Source organism: Nyctereutes procyonoides, unplaced genomic scaffold, assembly GCF_905146905.1.
Source record: "Nyctereutes procyonoides isolate TBG_1078 unplaced genomic scaffold, NYPRO_anot_genome, whole genome shotgun sequence".
NCBI lineage: Eukaryota > Metazoa > Chordata > Mammalia > Carnivora > Canidae > Nyctereutes > Nyctereutes procyonoides.
Genome location: NW_026575030.1, coordinates 2,363,624 through 2,384,677, shown reverse-complemented (window position 1 = coordinate 2,384,677; position 21,054 = coordinate 2,363,624). Strand labels below are relative to the sequence as shown.

The 21,054-nt window shown below is 35.5% G+C and overlaps 1 protein-coding gene across 13 annotated transcripts in view; it reads right to left on the bottom strand.

Moving 5' to 3' along the window:
- NCKAP5 (NCK associated protein 5) overlaps nt 1-21,054 on the bottom strand; it is a 947,559-nt gene that overhangs the window by 814,308 nt on the left and 112,197 nt on the right. For 3 of the 13 annotated variants that reach the window (XM_055316276.1, XM_055316279.1, XM_055316281.1), the window contains one exon: nt 2,205-2,313. The exons of 7 other annotated variants lie outside the window; for them this stretch is intronic. The gene's annotated coding sequence lies outside the window, so the exon portion shown is untranslated. Of the gene's footprint in view, nt 1-2,204; nt 2,314-3,428; nt 3,537-6,420; nt 6,485-21,054 lie in introns of those variants that run through there. 3 more of the 13 variants (XM_055316277.1, XM_055316274.1, XM_055316278.1) reach the window with 2 other exon arrangements.

The window sequence follows — 21,054 nt, the reverse complement described above, 5'->3', positions numbered from 1 at the left end:
GCAGCTCAGCAAACTACAACAGTGAAAGAACAGATACTAATGTGAATTGAGCTCCTTAGGAACAAAGGACAGGGAAAGCTCTTCACACCTCCAAAACATCTACCATTCAATCATTTCCAACGCTTACAATTTAAATACTTTTTAAGGTGAGATATAATAAAAAAAAAAGTTCATAAAGTTCAGCCTTTCAAAATATACAACCCAGTGTCAATGCTTTCTATTACCCAAGATGTATTTATTTGCTACAGAAAGTCAGGTTATGATTCTCTCTCAGCAGGAACCCAAAGAAGCTTCCTCATGGCAGTTTGAGGCTCTTCCACCCTGACTCTGCTACATCCACATCATTTTGGGTACCAGCATCCTGGAGAGTCCTGAGTTCAAATTATCCTGCTGAAAAGTTCTGTGACCATAAGTGATCTTTATGAGCTTGAGCAATTTATTTAACATGGCTTGGTCCCAGTTTCTTCCTGGATAAAATGAAAATAGCAGCAGCAGCAATCATCTTAACAAGATGGCTCTGAGGCTTACGATGCTCATTTTCAAGTACTGAGTAGAGGTCAACTGAGTGTCTCAGGAGGTTGGGTGTCTGCCTTTGGCTGAGGTCCTGATCCCAGGGTCCTGGGATTGGGTCCTGCATTGGGCTCCTTGCTCAGCAAATAGTTTGCTTCTGCCTTCCCCCCTTCTCGCGCTCTCTTTCGTGTTCTCTCTTCCACAAATAAATAAATGAAATCTTTAAATAAAACCAAATCCTGAGTAGATACTCAATAACTGTTAGTTATAACTCAACAGAATTTCTTTCATTCAGAATTCAATAATAAGCAGCCTGGGTGGCTCAGCAGTTTAGCGCTGTCTTCAGCCCAGGGCGTGATTCTGGAGACCCACGATTGAGTCCCACGTCGGGCTCCCTGCATGGAGCCTGCTTCTTCCTCTACTGGTGTCTCTGCCTCTCTCTCTCTCATGAATAAATAAAATCTTTTTTAAAAAAAAGAATAATAATTTTTATTCAATATCTATTTTGGCCCCAGAGCTCATGAAGAGAAGAGAGAAGAGAGAAGAGAGAAGAGAGAAGAGAGAAGAGAGAGAAGAGAGAAGAGAGAAGAGAGAAGAGAGAAGAGAGAAGAGAGAGAAGAGAAGAGAAGAGAAGAGAAGAGAAGAGAAGAGAAGAGAAAGGAAAGAACACATCCTCAAATTTTGAGGGAAGGAAGATTCATATCATAAAAGGTTTTAAAAAAGTGAATGAATGAATGTTTTTGGCACAAAGAAGACTCATTTCTGTTTGGAATAATCCTGTAAAATTTGCCTTCATTGCCATTCAAGTATTTCCAGCTGATTTCCAGACAGAAACTATTGCTACATTTTTACAGTGTATGAACCAAAAGCTAAGAGATGGAATAGCAAGGCTTTGGACCAGGATAAGCATTTCAGCTCGGGCTGCTCTTCTCCAACCATCTGTTCTTTCCCTCCCCGTCCTTCTCAGTAAAGCTGTTCTCCCTGTTTTGTTCCCTCCTCTACCTCCTCTCCATTTATTGCTTAAAGAAATGCTTTCTAGTACATTACATGAAATGCCCGTATGTTGCCCATGAACTCCTAAGGGGAAAGTCACTGTAAAAATGAGACAGATAAATAAATAACTTTTAAAAATAAATAAAGTGTGCACATAACCCCAGAGGAATGGAAGAATATTTAGACAAGTGACTGGGGAAAAGAATTTTCACACTGTGTCATCTGCTAACGCTAATGAGTTAATTAAATTAGAAAAATTCCACAGCCAGAAGCAAAAACATCCAAATAACGTGGGCTGCTGGGGGAATTATAGACCATGCTACTAAATGCATTCTGTTCAAGTTTCCCCCCACCTTTGAGAAGGCTGTGGAGAGCTACACTTAAAAAACCATCCAATTTCAAGAGTGTTTTTTCCATCTGGGGCCAGTTGGGGAGAATCTGCTCTAAACTCTGCAAAGCCCGCTAAAAGACAACATGACTTGTTAAGAAAACTGTTTGTGAGAAACAATGTTTCGAGAAGATCCAGCACAAAGTTTAATTGTGATGTCCCCCTACATTGCTGAATTCATTATTTTCCATTAAAAGCGTTAGTACACAAGTGAAAAGCCAAGACGATTCAGGAAATAGATATAGTCAAATAAGTCAGATGACAGTACACTTTTGCTAAGGCTTTACATGGCAATTACAATTTTTCCAGCTACCTGGAAGCTTTCTTCTCTTGAAGAGTTTTTCTTCTCTTCTTTTATGGTAACCTCCTTCCACAACTCCTATGTCCCAAACAGTCCCGATGTGAAAAGAAATGTTCAAAGCCTAGTAAAGCAAGGTTGAAATAACCATTTATATGCTGAAACCAATGGAAAGAATTCATAATACACCATAAAATGTAGAATATGACATTAATAATGTCCTAAGTAATAACAGCTGTCAAAAGGAAACGTATGAAAAAGTCTCAAAGATGTTTATCTTTTTCTATTTAGTGTTTAATTAAATTGAGAATGCTATTCACTTGTGGAGAGGTGAGCTGAAATCTCTTTCAAAAGTAAAACAGTTGATAAGCACCAGTTTGCACTGATAACTAGAGATAGTGGGGGTAAGGGTGTGTGTGTGTGTGTACATTCTGTATATGCACTACACGTACACCCATGCAGATATATCTATGTATATATATATGGCCATACTTCCCTTCTTGTCCTCATGTCTCTCAGATTCTGAGTAGTGCTAATCAAAACTTCTAATTACTGAGGCTTTTTTTTCTTTTGATGAGTTGTTTCTTTTTATTTGGACTTTGAAGGCTCCAGAATAAGAGAAGTTCTATAGATAGTTGGATAATCAGTGCTTCTCAGATTCAAGAATAGGAATCCCTAGTAGATTCATTAAAATGCAGATTCTGAGTAAAGTCTGAGATTCTGCATGTCTAATAAGTGGATGCTTCTGGTCTATGAATTCCACTTTGATGCTAAAGGATCTGAAATTTAAAATGGAGAGCTTATCTGGCTCCACTTAAAGGTGAAATTCTATGAATTTTCTCATAGAACTATGATCTTCTAGCTAGATGTCATGGCTTTGTTCCAGACATAATCTGAGATACATCATGGACTACATAGGTCATGGACAATAATTTTTATGTTTATATCTACTCAGGACATTTGGAATCCCAGAACCTAAGGTTTAAATGGCTTCTTTTGGACCCCTCTCCCCCCATCCCACCCCCCAACAATACAGTCACGGTCTATAAAATAAACCTAACAAATTGTTGCCCTGTCTCTGCTTGCTTCTTCCAGTAACAGAAGCTCCCACTGCCTTTTTCAGAAACCTAGCTCACATTTGAGTGTCGTGAATAATTAGAAAGTTTTACTCTGTCTCCTGAATTTTCATCCACTTGGCCATAGCTCTGTTCCCTGGAGCAAATATAAGTTTTCTCTTACTCAAACACAAGATGCCCAGGTTCTTCAACACAATCTCTTATGAGAAAGTTTCCACAGCCCTTGGCTTCCTTGTCATCGTCTCTGAAGCTTCCTAGAACTTGATGAAATCTATAAGTTAATAACATCTTTCATTCAGATTCCTTTAAAAATTATAATATATACACTAATCTTCTTTGTAAGAGATATAAGCAGTAAAAACAAGCACATTATTTAATGTGAAAACTGTATGTTTTTACTCCTCTCCGCAGAGGTAATGACTTTTAATAGTTTTTCCACGAGTTTACCTGCAGAAATATATAAATATTGATTTTTTCTTTCTATATAAATGGGAGCAACATCTATTTCTCTGTGACGTTTTCACCTAATATATTCAATACAGAAGGGCCTAACTCATTTTTTTACAGTTCTATGTTGTTCTGTAGAATGAATAAACAATAAATTGTTTATTAACTTATGAATAGAAATTTAGACAGGCTCCATTGTTTTCTGATTCTAGACAGTGCTGCCATTAGAATTGTATATGCATCTTTTGTGCCTGAGTTTCTCTCTAAGGTTTAGATTTCTAAAGGTGGAACTGCGGTGTAAAAATTGTCTAATTTTGATAGAAATTGCCTATTAGCCTTTGACAAAATTTTAAGAATGCGTGCCATCACTAGAGGTGAGACTACTCATTTTCCACATAGTTGTCACTACTGAATAGAATCAATCTTAAAACAAATTCATTAGTGAAAGAAAAAAATCCCATTGCTTTAATTTACATTACATGATTATTGGTGAAGTTAGGCATCTTTATGTTTGCTGGTCATTTGAATTATTCTCTTCTGCGTAGCTTGCTTAGGTTATCTGCCCATTCTCTCACTCCTATTGCTTTTTATTGCCTTATAAGAAATATTACTATAATTTGAGTGTTAATTATTTATGAACAGGCATTGCAAATATGTTCTCCCAGTCTATCTCTTGGTTCTTCACTTTATTCATCATTGTATAGAATGTTGTAACTTATTTATAGTCAATTTCATCAACCTTTTCCTTTATGCCTTCTAAATTGACAAAGAATTCCATTACATGCTCTTAATATTTTTATAGTATATCTGAATACTGAATACTTTTATCCATGGTATAAAGTATTAGATTTAACTTAGTCTTTGAAAAGGATACTCAGTGGCACTTGGGTGCCTCAGTTTGTTAGATACCCAACTCTTGATTTCAGCTTAGTTCTCATGATCTCAGGGTCCTGAGATAGAGCCCCACAATACCTCTATGCTCAGCAGGGAGTCAGCTGGAGAGTCTGTCTCCCTCTCCCCTGCTCCTTGCTCATGTTCTCTCTCTCTAATAAATAAATAAATAAATAAATAAATAAATAAATAAATAAATAAATCTTTTAAAAAAGGATATTCATTAATTCTGTAATTAAATTTCATCCACTGTTTTGGAATGCTCCCTCACAATAACAAAGTTCAATATATGTATGGTTCTTCTCCTTGATTCTCTATTTAAAAAAATACTGATCCATTTGCCTAATCCTTGCACCATTATCACACTGTTTTAACTATGAAGGTACAGTGTATTTTGAAATTTTGTTGGTCCAGTTTCACTTGTTGTTGCTCTGTTTGGAAATTTTCTTGACTATCTGTATTCATTTTTGTCTTCTGGTTGAACTTTAGGATTATCTCATTGTGTTCTCTAAAAATTAATGTTCAGATTTTCATTGGATTGTATTTACTTATATAGATTATTAAAGAGAGAATTTAGATTATTACATTTAAGAGTAATCCTATTTAGCAATGCAAATGTGTGGTAGATTGCTTAATGGTCAAAAATTTCTTCCATCTCAGAATGCCCTTTCTCCCTTTGAAATGAGTCTTTGATGTTCCGTCAGTCTAGGGGTGGTGCCCATTCCAATTATTGACTATGAAAGGGCTTATGACTCTATTGACAAATACAAAAGCAAAAAAAAATGATGATTTCTGACATAAAATCTAAGAAAACTTGAAGCTTCTACCTTCTTACAACCCTGAGACTACTATGATAAGAAGAAGCCCAGTGTAGCCCACTGGAGAAGGAGAATTGAAGTCAACTGCAAGATAACCTAGGTGTGCCCACTTTGGATCCCCCAGCTCTAATCAAGTCTTCAGATGACCATAGCCACATGAATGATCTTAGGTGAGAACAACAGAAGAACACAGGGATTGTCAACTCATGGAATCATTAGAAAAAAAAAAAATAAGTTATGAGGTGCCTGGATGGCTCAGTCAGTTAAGCATCTTCCTTCAGCTCAGCTTATGATCCCAGGGTCCTGGGATCGAGTCCCACATTGAGCTTCCTGCTCAGTAGGGAATATGTCCCTCCTTCTCCCTCTGCTCTTCCCTTTCCTTATACCCCTCCCTGGCTTATGCTCTTCTCTTACACACACATTCTCTCTCTCAAATAAAATCTTTTTCAAAAAAAAAGAAAAAAAGAAGTCATTTTTGTGCTAAGTAGCCAAATATTGGACTCATTTGTCATGTGACAATAGATAATTTAAGCAGAATCTCTCCATTAATTTTTGTCATTGTTCAGGTCCTTCTGCAAAGTGTCATAAATTTCATTAAATAGGAATATCTCTTTTAAATCCACGGTATTTGTTTTTGTTGCTCTTGAAGTTAAATACTTTATATTTTCTAACGATATAGGGAGTATGGAAAAAAACACTGATTAATAAACTTTGGCATCATTTAAACTGCTTAGATATTATTCTGAACACTTTTGCTAGTTCTAAATGGGCTTATTTTACAGTGTTGGACTCTTCCTTTCCAATATTTACTATTCTTATTTCTTCCTCTGGTCATTTTGCATTGGCTAAGATAGGAAGTTAATAGTGGGAGCTCTTATTCCTTACTTCAATAGAATTAGTTATAATTTTTTCACCAGTGTGTGTTTTTAAGCCAGTACCATACTGTCTTGATTATTACAGCTTTGTAATATAGCTTGAAGTAAGAAATTGTGAGGCTACCAGGTTTGGTTTTCTTTTTCAACATTCTTCTGGCAATTCAGGGTCTTTTCTGGTTCCATATTATGAGCGATTATATGACAACAAATTAGGCAATCTGGAAGAAATGGATGCAGTATCAGAAACTCATAAACTACCAAACTACAACAGGAAGAAGTAGAAAACCTGCACAGACCCATAACCAGCAACAAAATAGAAGCAGTAATCAAAAATCTCCTGACAAACAAGAGTCCAGGGCCAGATAGCTTCCCAGGGTAATTCTACCAAGCATTTAAAGAAGAACTAATACAAATTCTTCTGAAGCTATTTCAAAAAATAGAAACGGAAGGGAAACTTAAAAATTTGTTCAATGAGGCCAGCATTATCTTTTTTTTTATTGGAGTTCAATTTGCCAACATATAGCATAACACCCAGTGCTCACCCTGTCAAGTGCCCCCCTTGGTGCTCATCACCCAGTCACCCCTTTCCCCCATACACCTCCCCTTTCACTACCCCTTGTTTGCTTCCCAGAGTTAGGAGTTTCTCATGTCTGTCACCCTCACTGATATTTCCCACTCATTTTCCCTCCTTTCCCCTTTATTCCCTTTCACTATTTCTTATATTCCCCAGTGGATGAGACCATATAATGTTTGTCCTTCTCTGATTGACTTACTTTACTCAGCATAACACCCTCCAAATCCATGTACGTTGAAACAAATACAAATAACCAATGGTGGGTATTTGTCGTTTCTAATGGCTGAGTAATATTCCATTGTATACATAGACCACATCTTCTTTATCCATTCATCTGTCGATGGACACTGAGGCTCCTTCCATAGTTTGGCTATTGTGGACATTGCTGCTATTAACATTGGGGTGCAGGTGTCTCAGTCTTTCACTGCATCTGTATCTTTGGGGTAAATCCCCAGCAGTGCAATTGCTAGGTCATAGGGCAGTTCTGTTTTTAACTCTTTGAGGAACCTCCACAGAGTTTTCCAGAGCAGCTGTACCAGTTCATGTTCCCACCAACAGTGCAAGAGGGTTTCCTTTTCCCCATCCTCTTCAACATTTTCTGTTTCCTGTCTTGTTAATTTTCACCATTCTCACTGGTCTGAGGTGGTATCTCATTGTGGTTTTGATTTGTTTTTCCCTGATGGCAAGGGATGCAGAGCACTTTCTCATGTGCTTGCTGGCCATGTGTCTGTCTTCTTTGGTGAAATTTCTGTTCATGTCTTTTGCCCATTTCATGATTGGATTGTTTCTTTGCTGTTGAGTTTAATAAGTTCTTTATACATCTTGGATACCAACCCTTTATCTGATAGGTCATTTGCAAATATCTTCTCCCATTCTGTAGGTTGTCTTTTCGTTTTGTTGACTGTTTCTTTTGCTGTGCAGAAGCTTTTTATCTTGATTAAGTCCCAACAGCTCATTTTTGCTTTTGTTTCCCTTGCCTTCATAGATGTATCTTGCAAGAAGTTGCTGTGGCCAAGTTAAAAAGGGTGTTGCCTGTGCCTGTGTTCTCTTCTAGGATTTTGATGGATTCGTGCCTGACATTTAGATCTTTCATCCATTTTATCTTTGTTGTAAGGTGTAAGAGAATGGTCCAGTTTCATTCTTCTACATGTGGCTGTCCAATTTTCCCAGCACCATTTATTGAAGAGACTGTTGTTTTTCCAGTGGATAATCTGTCCTGCTTTGTCGAATATTAGTTGACTATAGAGTTGAGGGCCCATTTCTGGATTCTCTATTCCATTCCATTGATCTATGTGTCTGCTTTTGTGCCAGTACCACACTGTCTTGATGATCACAGCTTTGTAGTACAACTTGAAATCCAGCATTGTGATGCCCCCAGCTCTGGTTTTCTTTTTCAATATTCCCCTGGCTATTCATAGTCTTTTCTGATTCCACACAAATCTTAAGATGATTTGTTCCAACTCTGTGAAGAAAGTCTATGGTATTTTGATAGGGATTGCATTGAGTGTGTAAATTGTCCTGGGTAGCATAGACATTTTCACAATACTAATTCTTCCAATCCATGAGCATGAACTATTTTTCCATTTCTTTGTGTCTTTCTCAATTTTTTTCAGAAGGGTTCTGTAGTTTTTCGGGTATAGATCCTTTACCTCTTTGGTTACGTTTATTCCTAGGTATCTTATGCTTTTGGGCAAAATTGTAAATGGGATTGATTCCTTAAATTTTCTTTCTTCAGTCTCATTGTTAGTGTATAGAAATGCCACTGATTTCTGGGCATTAATTTTGTATCCTGCCACACTGCCGAATTGCTGTAGGAGTTCTAGCAATCTTGGGTGGAGTCTTTTGGGTTTTCTTTCTTTCTTTTTTTTTTTTTTTTCTTTTGGGTTTTCTATGTACAGTATCATGTCATCTGCGAAGCGGGAGAGTGTGACTACTTCTTTGCCAATCTGAATGCCTTTTATTTCTTTATGTTATCTGATGAGGCCAGCATTATCTTGATCCCAAAACCAGACTAAGACCCTATCAAAAATAATTATAGACCAATATCCCTGATGAACATAGATGCCAAAAATTTCACCAAGATACCAGCCAATAGGCTCTAACAGTACATTAAAAGGATTATTCACCACGACCAAGTGAGATTTATTTCTGGGCTGCATGTGTGGTTCGAAATCTGCAAATCAACCAGTGTAATATGTCACATTAATAAAAGGAAGGACAAAAACCATACAATCCTCTCAATTGATGCAGAAAAAGCTTTTGACAAAATATAGCATCCTTTCTTGATTAAAACTCTTCACAGCGTAGGGATAGAGGGAAGATACCTCAATATCATAAAAGCCATATTAAAAAGGCCACAACACATATCATTCTCAATGGGGAAAAACTGAGAGTTTTTCTCTCAAGGTCAGGAACACGACAGGGATGCCCAGTCTCACCACTGTTGTTCAGCATAGCACTAGAAGTCCTAGCCTCAGCAATCAGACAACAAAAAGAAATAAAAGGCATTCAAACCAGCAAAGAAGAAGTCAGACTCTTCACAGATGGCATAATACTTCATGTGGAAAACCCAAAGACTCCACCTCAAAATTGCTAGAACTAATATAGGAATTCAGCAAAGTGGCAGGATATAGAATCAATGCACAGAAATGAGTTGCATTTCTATACACTAACAATGAGACAGATGAAAGAGAAATTAAGGAATCAATCCCATTTATAATTGTAACCAAAACCATAAGATACCTAGGAATAAACCTAACCAAAGAGGTAAAGGATCTTTACTCTAAAAACTACATAGCATTTATGAAAAAAATTGAGGAAGACACAAAGAAATGGAAAAATATTCCATGCTCATGGATTGGAAGAATAAATATTGTTAAAATGTCTATGACACCCAGAGCAATCTACACATTCAATGCAATCTCTATCAAAATACCATCTACATTTTTCATAGAGCTGTAACAAATAATCCTAAAATTTGTATGGATCCCTATTGTGTTCTGAAATGTTTTATTTTTATTTAATCTTTAAACATACCAAAAGTACATAAAGTAACATTCATGTACCCACCACCTATATTTACCAAAGTTAATCCTTTGCCATATTTACTTTTTTTCTTTTCTTAAGAAATAAGGCATTAATCACTTGCCATCAGGGAAATACAAATCAAAACCACAATGAGAACAGGTGAAATGAACAAGGCAGGAAACCACAAATGTTGGAGAGGATGTGGAGAAAGGGGAACCCTCTTGCACTGTTGGTGGGAATGTGAACTGGTGCAGCCACTCTGGAAAACTCTGTGGAGGTTCCTCAAAGAGTTAAAAATAGATCTGCCCTAGGACACAGCAATTGCACTGCTGGGGATTTACCCCAAAGATACAGATGCAATGAAATGCCTGGACACCTGCACCCCGATGTTTCTAGCAGCAATGTGCACAATAGCCAAACTGTGGAAGGAGCCTCGGTGTCCATCGACAGATGAATGGATAAAGAAGATGTGGTCTATGTATACAATGGAATATTACTCAGCCATTAGAAACGACAAATACCCACCATTTGCTTCGATGTGGATGGGGCCGGAGGGTATTATGCTGAGTGAAGTAAGTCAATTGGAGAAGGACAAACATTATATGGTCTCATTCATTTGGGGAATATAAATAATAGTGAAAGGGAATAGAAGGGAAGGGAGAAGAAATGGGTAGGAAATATCAGAAAGGGAGACAGAACATGAGAGACTCCTAACTCTGGGAAACGAACTAGGGGTGGTAGAAAGGGAGGTGGGCTGGGGGGTGGGGGTGATTGGGTGACAGGCACTGAGGGGGGCACTTGATGGGATGAGCACTGTTATTCTATATGTTGGCAAACTGAACACCAATAAAAATAAATTTATAAAATAAAAATAAAAAAATAAAAATAAAAAGGAGGAAGATGGATGGAATGAGAAGGTGAGCATTTAAGGTGATCGGGGCTTAGAGTAGTGAGACATATGTAGGTAAGGGCGCCTGTGCCTCTAACAAGGGTGCGAAGCCAGAATAAAACATTTTTCCTTCAAGAAAGATAAGAAAGAAAAGAAAGAAAGAATTATAGATACAGTTGTAGCTCCATTATCCATCACTGCGTAGTGAGAAAGCATTTCTGCTGTGAATGAATTATACTCTTACTACATATGCATGTATAAGAATGATAAAGAGTATTGTTTAATGTGCCTTTTTTTTTTTACAGTTTACATATATGTTACCATGCTTTCTCTACTTACTTTTTTGTTCTCTTAATATTACGGGATCAAGATTTATCTATGAAGATTAAAAAAGTCCTCATTATTTAAAATATTTTAATAATCCCATTAAATTGATTTGAAACAGTTACCCCATTCCCAAAAGATAGATATTTAGGTTGTTTTCAATATTTTGCCATTAACATTACAAATGATACTGCTATGAACATCCTTGCTCATACATTCTTCTGAACAAAGTCAGAGAAATTTCTGACTTTCTGCCATACAACGAACTCACTGGGTCAGAACTTATGCACATGTTCAATTTACCAGGCAGTATCAAAACACTCTCCAAAAATGGTTTTACTATAGTAGTTTATGCTTAGGTCAGCAACGATAAAATCTGTTTTCCCCTGGATTTTCTACCATATAATGCAGCAATCCCACTTCTGAATATATATCTGGATGAAATTAAATCAGTATCTCAAAGAGATACATGTACTCCCTTGTTTTCTTTGCAGCATTATTCAAAACAGCCAAGACACAGAAACAATCTAAGTATTCACTGACAAATGAATGGAAAAAAAAATATCACACACAAAATGGAATACTATTCAACCATTAAAAGAAGGAAATTCTGTCATTTGTGACATGGTTGGACCTTGATGGTATTACACTAAGTAAAAAAAAGTCAAAAGGAGGGATCCCTGGGTGGCGCAGTGGTTTGGCGCCTGCCTTTGGCCCAGGGCGCGATCCTGGAGACCCGGGATCGAATCCCATGTCGGGCTCCCAGTGCGTGGAGCCTGCTTCTCCCTCTGCCTGTGTCTCTGCCTCTCTCTCTCTCTCTCTCTCTCTCTCTCTCTCTCTCTCTCTGTGACTATCATTAATAAATAAAAAAAATTTAAAAAAATTAAAAAAAAGTCAAAAGGAGAAAGATAAATATTGCATGGGCCTACTTATATGTATATTCTAATAAAGCTGAACTCAGAAATACCAAGCTTAATGCAAGGAAATAGTGGCTTTGAGTGACACATTAGACCAGATAGACCTAACAGGTATATATAGGACATTCCTTCCTAAAACGGCATAATGGACATTCTTTGCAAGTATATGCAACATTAGTCAGGACAGATCACGTGTTAGGCCACAAAACAAGTTTCAATAAATTTAAGAAGACTGAAATCATATCAAGCATTTTCCAACCACAATGTTTCAAAATTAGAAATCGATTACAAGAAAAAGTCTAGAAAGAAAACAAATATCCACAGGCTAAAAATATGAATGAATGGATCAACCAATAAATCAAAGAGGATATCAAAAAATACATAGAAACAAAGGAAAATGAAAACAGAACAGTCCAAAACCTTTGGGATTCAGCAAAAGCAGTCTTAGGAGAGAAGTATATAGCAATACAGGCCTTCCTCAAGGAGCATGAAATATCTCAAAAACAACATAACATTATACCTAAAGAAGCTAGGAAAAAAAGAACAAATAGAACCCAAAACTAGTAGAAGGAAGGAAAAAATAAAGATTAGAGCAGAAAGAAATGAAAGAGATGAAGATGATGAAGAAGAAAATATCAGTGAAACCAAGATCTGGTTCTTTGGAAAGATAAACAAAATTGATAAAATTTTAGCCAGAACCATCAAGAAAAAGAGAGGACTCAAATAAATAAAATGAAAAACTAAAAGTAAAGGAGGAAACGATAACTAACACCCCAGAGATACAAATGATTATAAGAGAAAATCATGAAAAACTGTATACCAAATTGAATACCCTGGAAGAAATGGATAAATTCCTTAAACCATAGAATCTTCCAAAACTGAATCAGGAAGAAAACTTGAATCGACCAGTGAATAGTAACAAAGTTGAATTGATAATTTAAAAAGTTTCCAATAAACAAAAGTCCAGGACTGCACAGCTTAACAGTGATTTGAAACAAATACTGAAAGAAGACCTGATACTTACTCTTTTCAAACTATTCTAAAAAATAGAAGAGGAAGGAAAGCTTCCAGATTAATATTATGAGGCCAACGTTACCTTGTTATCAAAACCAAAGACACTATAAATAACAAAATCTACAGGTCAGTGTCTCTGATGAACAAAAATGCAAAAATCCTCAACAAAATATAAGCAAACAGAATTCAACAATACATTAAAAAAATCATTTACCACAATCAGCTAGGATTTATTGCCCAGATATGAGTGGTTCAGTACTCACAAATTAATCAGTGTGATACATTATATTAACAAGATAAAATATAAAGACCATATGATCATCTCAATACATGAGAAAAAAGCATTTGACAAAATACAACATCCATTCATAATAAAAACTCTCAACAAAGTGGTTTTAAAAGGAACATACTTCAACATAGTAAATGCCATATATGAAAAACCCATAGCTAGCACTGTACTCAATGGTGAAAAACTGAGAATGTTTCCTCTAAGATCTGGAACAAGACAAGGATGTCCACCCTCATCATTTTTATTCAACATGGTACTGGAAGTCCAAGCTGCGGTATTCAGGCAAGAAATAAAAAGCTGAACAAGAAACACAGAAGATAATGGTGGCTGCCAAAGGCAAGGGGTGGGGGAAATAGAGACATGTTGCTCAAAGGGTACAAACTTCCAGTTTTAAGACCAATAAGTTCTGAGGATCTAACGTGTGGCATGTAACTATAGCTAATAAAGATGTATACTTGAAAGTTGCTAGAGAGTGAATAGCAAATGTTCTTACCACACACACACACACACACACAAAATGGTAATTGTATGATGTGATGAAAGTGTTAACTAACCCTGTTATGGTACTTATTTTATAATATATGCAGGTACAAATCATCATACTACATCTTAAACTTAACACGATGCTGTAGGTCAAGTATATCTCAACAAAGCTGGAGATTAAAAGAAATGCTTGGTTTACTTTTCACAGTTGGATTGGGTAGCCTCCTGTGAGGCTGGATTGAAGGCAACATCTCTGACTAGATTATTATTTTCTTTAGACACTTATTTGAGATCCTTTGCATATGAAGGAACCAGAGCTGACAGGAAAACATTGGCCTGGGCACTAGTCTTTCTGAGGACTGACTTCTCCATTTTACTGTTTCTCAAACTTTTTCTTTTATTTTGTATCACCTCCCTCCAGCATCCTTTCATTTTCTTTCCTAATGACTTCTCCCCATGAAACTTTAATACCACAGATATACCGTATGTCTATTTTAGTACTGGAGCCCTTTGGAAGCCTTCAAACCATTGTGATTTCTAAGTTTTTCAGTCTCGAGAGGCAATGTTCATCTCTGTTGAGAATGTTTCATCTAAAGATTCTTCAAAACACTTTCAGGTTTCTCAATTTCCTTTTTTGAGAAATTCGACTTGACTCTTACATAATCAGCAAGACTTGTGACTCTTGAGACCAACGGAAGCTGGCCATAGTGACAGTGAATTCTGAATTATTTCACTACATGCACACATATTTGATGAGGTGCCTTGGGGGGGAGGGGAGGAAAAAATGAATAGGCAGACAGTGATGCAAACCCAAAGGGCCAGTAAGTCAAGAAGGTGATGGAAATGAGGGAAACTGGCCCCGGGGCAAACTGTATCTACCTGGAAGCTCTAGAAGCTCACATTCTGCCCAATACTGGCAGCTGGCACTCAACTGCATCCAAAACCACTGTGCAGGAATGACAGTTCATTTTACTAAAGCCCTCAATTTTTTTCAAAGATTTTATTTATTTATTTGAGAGAGAGCAGTGAGGGGCAGGGAGAGAGAGATAGAATCTGAAGCAGACTTCTCACTGAGCGTGGATCCCGATATGGGACTCGATCCCACAACCCCGAGATCATGACCTGAGCCGAAACCAAGAGCTGGACACTTAGCCGACTTGAGCCACCCAGCAGTCCCGGCCCATCAATTTTTAAGAGAGGCCAGAAATTCAGATATTTGTGTAAAATCTCTCAATTTATAAAGATTGCTCATATTTTAAAAATGTATTTCACAAGGTCCCAAAATCAATCTTTCAGAGGTATGTAGCTTATAAACTACAAATTTGCAGACTTTTACTACATGAGTCCTCATAAGCCTCCCACCTCTTCTAAAATATGATGATTTTTAAAATTTTGAATCAGTGTAAAACTGCAAGGAGATTCAGTCTTAAACATTAACACAAAAAAACTAAAAACAACAATGGGAGAGGGGATTTAATTTTCCATCACCTGCCTATGCAATGGAGAAAATCCAAACTTTACTTTCAAAGATAATTTATACTCCTTTTATGTGAAGTCAAAATGTGAAATCAATTATCATGAGTTACAGAGTAAGTTCAGAAAGCATAAAGGTTTTTTTCCTTTACTTCAAAATCAAAATAGTACTTGGGTTGCTAAATAATTTTTAGATATTCATGTACACCATTACAGCACAGAGATTAAAAAGCCTTTCCTTCAATTTTATATATTTCTTTAACTTAATATATTCTCTGAGGTATGTGAGTACACACTTCTGTAATTTTTGGGTTGTCTTTATGTTTTTCATTCATTGTTAGTTTCAGTATGTCTGTCTCATTCAGAAAAAAAGTTAAGATCACATTTGGATATTATGATGTTCCACTGATTGAATTACCTAAATTATGGCCATATTTACACCTCATGTTTTTATGTGTAAATGGTTTCTCTTGGAGTTTGGCAAGTTTTGTTACATTTCAGAAATTCAAATATAATATTTGTATATTTAATTCTGTTAATAACTATCTATGTTTCTTCAGACAAATTATTTCTCTATTCTTCAGTTCCCTCCTTTCACATATAAAGGGAAATGAACTCTGATATCGAAGGCCCATTTTGGGTCTAAAGTATTTTGGCCTAGAAAACTATTTATTTATTTTTTATTTTTATTTATTTATTTTTTTAGAAAACAATTTAAAAGGAATGAAATCTTTGATTTTAAATACCTCGCATTTCTTTATTTAAATCTTTTTTGAGATATAATTCACATACCATAATATTGACCCATTTAAAGAGTACTGTTCAGTGGATTTTAGTGAATTCAGAGTTGTACATCCATCACCAAAATCTAATTTCAGAATACCTTCAAAACACCAAAAACAGAAAAAAAACCACAAAACCCTTACATGGTAGTTGTCCTTCTTCCTCTTACCCCGCCCAACTCCCCACACCCACCACTGACCATCTAGCTACAAGGCAACCGCTAAATCTATATTCTGTCTCCATGGATTTGCTTATTCTGGTTATTTCATATAAATGGAACCATAACAAGTGGTATTTGTGACTTCTTTCACTTAAGATAATGTTTTTAAGAATTATCCATGTCTGGGATGCCTGGATGGCTCAGTGGTTGAGCATCTGCCTTTGGCTCAGGGCGTGGTCCCAGGTCTGGGGATCGAGTCCCATATCCAGCTCACTATGAGGAGCCTGCTTCTCCCTCTGCCTATGTTTCTCCCTCTCTCTCTCATGAATAAATAATCTTAAAAAAAAAGAATTATCCACATCTTAGCACTAATCAATACTTTATTTTTATGGTTGAAAAATATTCTATTATATGGATTACTATATTTTATTTATCCATTTTTTAGTTTTTGAACATATGGATTGTTTCTGAATTTTGCTATAAATATCCATGTACAATTTTTTATGGACATACATATGTTTTCATTTTTCTTGGGTATATACCCAGAAGTGGAATTACTGGGTCAAATTGAAACTCTTGGTTTAGCATTTTGAAAAACTACCAAACTGTTTCCCAAAGTGGCCACAACATTTTACATTCTCACCAACAATGAGTTCCAATTTCTCCACACTTTTGTCAGCATTTGTTTCTATCTAATTTTTTGTTTATCATAGCCACTCTAGTTGGTTATGAAGTACTATCTCGTTGTAGTTCTTATTCTTTCCCTAATGGCTGATAATGTTGAGTATCTTTTCATGTGCTCATTGGCCATTTGTAGATCTTCTTTGGAGAAACTTCTACTCAATCCCTGTCCATTTTTTAATTGGCTGATTTATCTTTTCATTGTCAGTTTGTAAGAATTTTTTTATTACAAATCCCTTGGTAGATGTACTATTTCCAATTATTTCCTCTCATTTCTTGGGTTAACTTTTCACTTTCATGATAATGTCCTTTGACACACAGCTACTTTTAATTTTATTAAAGTCCAAGCCATTAATTATTTTGTTATTAAAGTTTTTGGTGTCATTATCTAAAATAACCACTGCCTACTTAAAAGTAACGAGGACTTCCATGTACCATAAGAGTTTGTAATTTTAGCTCATATATTCATGGTCTATGGTTTATTTTGAGTTAATATATTTTTTAAAGTGTGGAATAGGGATCCAAATTCATTCTTTTACAAATGGATATCCAGTTTTCCTAGAACTATTTATTGAAAAGGCTATTCCCCCCGCCCCATGGAGTTTGTCTTGGCACCCTTCTCAAAACTCAATTGACCATAAGTATAGAGGCCTATTTCTACACTCTCAGTTTTATTCATTTGATGTCTATGTGTAGCCTTCTGTATACCACATGGTCTGGATCACTATAGCTTTGTCATAGGCTTTGAACTTGAGAGTGTAAGTCTTCTAAATTCAGTCTTCATTTCCAAAATGGTTTTGGCTGTTTTTCATATAAATATACCTTGTAGTTCCATGTGAATTTTAGCATCAGTTTATAAATTTCTGCAAAAAGTCAGCTGAAATTTTGATAGGGATTGCACTGAGTCTGCAAATCAATTTGGGGAGTATTACCATCCTAATGATGCTGTGTCCTCCAACTCATGAAAATGAGAACTTTGTTTATTTAGATCTTTTTAAAGTTTCTTTCAACAATGTTTTATAATGTTTTGGTATACAACTCCTACATTTCATTTGCTATATTTATTCCTAGGTGTTACATTATTTTGGTTGCTATTATAAGTGGGACTGCTTTCTTAATTGTAATTTTAAATTATTTATTGCATTGTATCTCTTTCAAATTTCAAGAGAAACAACTAGGTCATATTTCATTCATTCCAACATTTTTTGTTTTGCTTTAAATTATGTACTCATTTTTATTTTACTTCTAAGTAATATATTTCTATTTTCCAGTTTTGTTTTTAAATTTTATTTTTATGAAGTCATGACAAGATTCATAAGAGCTGTAGATGGTATGTTTGAAATGAAGGTAAGCTGGACACTGAGCCTAGTCAAATTAAATCACTTAGAATAAACTGCAATAGACTTCCATCATTTTTACTAGAACCCACTGAACACTTACTGAATGCACAACACTAGCATTGTCTCAGTAGCCCACATTTGCTAAAAATGCATTCATTGCCTTCTAACAAGAAAACTGCATTTAACTCCCATGACTTCAGAAAAACAGTTGTTAAGAGACCAAAACATAAATAAATACCCTCATCATTTCAAACTTGTTGTTTTGATTAAATATTTGCATTTCTCGATTAAAGGAAGCATTTCCTTTGACTGCCAAAAGAATTTTAAAAGGCACTATGAAGCTGATTTTCAATTTTACTATTCAAACCTTTCCAAAGCTGCCAGTATACGTTGCCTTTTAAATTTATGCTAATGTTGTTGAAGGTATGAAATGTAATTATACGAAATGTAAGAGGAATAAAATATATTCTGACTAGTAGGGCTTTTCTGAACAAATATAACATGTATTCAAATAGAAAGAATCACATGAGGTCAGTAGATCTTGAAAACTTTGAGGATCAAAGGAAGTTAAATACTCAACATCCTGGAAAAATACAAACATCTAACATATGTACATTTTTGTGCACAATTTTAAGGATTCATGGTTACTCTGCAGTCCAGCCATGGATACATGGACCTCAAATTAAGAACTACCCATTAAATAATGGTTAAAAAAGATATGTAACTGTCACAGATAAGTTCTCTGGACTATATAAACAAGATAAATGAACCAGAAACTGAGCTCAGAGAATGAAGAGGGTACTAAAGTCCTGGGTTTATGAAGATCGGGGTCTAGAGGCACATAAAAATGGGAAACATTTTGACACCTAATATGTATGAGGTGTTAAAATCTTTCTATAAATATTTGAAGACAAAGGCAACAAGCTTTTCATGAAAATATAGTCAAGAAAAAGAGTCCCTCAATCTTGAAGGAAGGTTGGTAAAAACTAATTGCAGCCTGAGGCTACAGTTTATACAGCATGCTGATCTCATAATCCAAAGATCAGACTTTAATCAAGTCATTGATAGTTTCATCTGAGATGTATCCAGTTTTATATTACAGGACAGAAACTTCAAGTCACTCATATAAAACCTGGTTAGGACTGGGTGTCTGGTAACCCTGCAGGAAGCATCCACAAATCCTCTAGATGGAAAAGAGTATGCAGAGAGAAGGGGGTGGGATATCCTCATTTGAGATAAAATGGAAACTTAAAGCACATGAGAATGAATACTAAGAAGAGAGTCAAAATAAAGAGAATTCAATGACAAAAGAAATGAAAAAAGCTAAAATTGACATTGAAGAAGACATACAAACATGGCAAACAGGTACATGAAAAAGTGCTGGAACTCACTATCATCATGGAAATACATATCAAAATTACAATGAGATGTCACCTCACATCTGTTAGAATGGATATTATCAAAGAGACAAAAGATAACGAGAACTAGCAAGGATGTGAAGGAAAAGGAACACTTGGTCACTGTTGGTGGGAGTATAAATTGGTGCAACCATTGTGGCAAACAGTACAGAGGTTCCTCAAAAAATTAAAAATAGAAAAACCAAAAATCCATCAATCTCACTTCTGAGTATATATCCAAAGAAAACAAAATCATTATATTGAAGAGATCTCTATACTTCCATGTTTATTGAAGTATTCACAATTGCCAAGATATGGAAACAACCTAAGTTGTTTACAACACACATACACACAACATAAAATCATCCGGCCTTAAAAATTAAGAAACCTCTGCATATGCAACAATATGGATGAACATGAAATAACCCAACTTAGAAAGAGGAATACTGCATTATCTCACTTATCTGTGGAATCTAAAAAAAAAGTTAAACTCATAAAAACAGAGAGTAGAATGGTGATATACAGGGACTGCAGAGTGGGGGAAATAGGAACACATTCAGTTATATTAAGTGGATAAGCTCTGACAATATAATAATGCATGGCATGGTGAGTTTAAGTTAATAATACTGTGTTGTATACTTTAAATTTGTTAAGAGAATTGATCTTAAGTGTTCCCAGAACAGACACACACGCACAAAGTTGTAACTATTTGAGGTGGTGTATATGTTAATTAGCTTGATTGTGGTATTAACTTCACTACATACACACACACACATATGCATAGATGTATACATTTTGTATATATGGTGCATATACATGTATGTAGCACTACTACATATATATGTAATACACTGTACACCTTAAATACATACCATTTTTATTTGTCAAATATATCTCAATAAGACTGGAAAAAAATATGAGTAAAAATCCAAACATTAAGTTGGAGAAGCATTCATAAAAAAAATGAGAATTTGTCATACAAGAATGCACATAAATACAAAGATGACGTATTATAAATCTAGAAAAGTAAAATCATGGTCTGATATAAAATGCCATACCCCAGATAAAATTTAGATGAGACAATGAAGGGAGAATTAATGAATTAAAAAATTATACTGAAGAATTCACCTAGAATGAAGCATAGAGAAATAACTAAAGACAAGAAATAACAATGGAAAGGTACTAAAATGCACCTAAGAATTTCCAAAAAGAGGAACATAGAGAGAATAACATAGAAGAAATACCCTAAGAAATAATGGTTAAAATATTTTCAAAAGTGAGAAACATGTGTTATGACTGAAAATCTACTATAAATAAAAATAAATGTATGTCACATGTATAATTTTAAAGTTATAGAGCATCCAGCAAAAAAGATAATCCTAAAAGTCACTAGAAATGTTTTAAAAG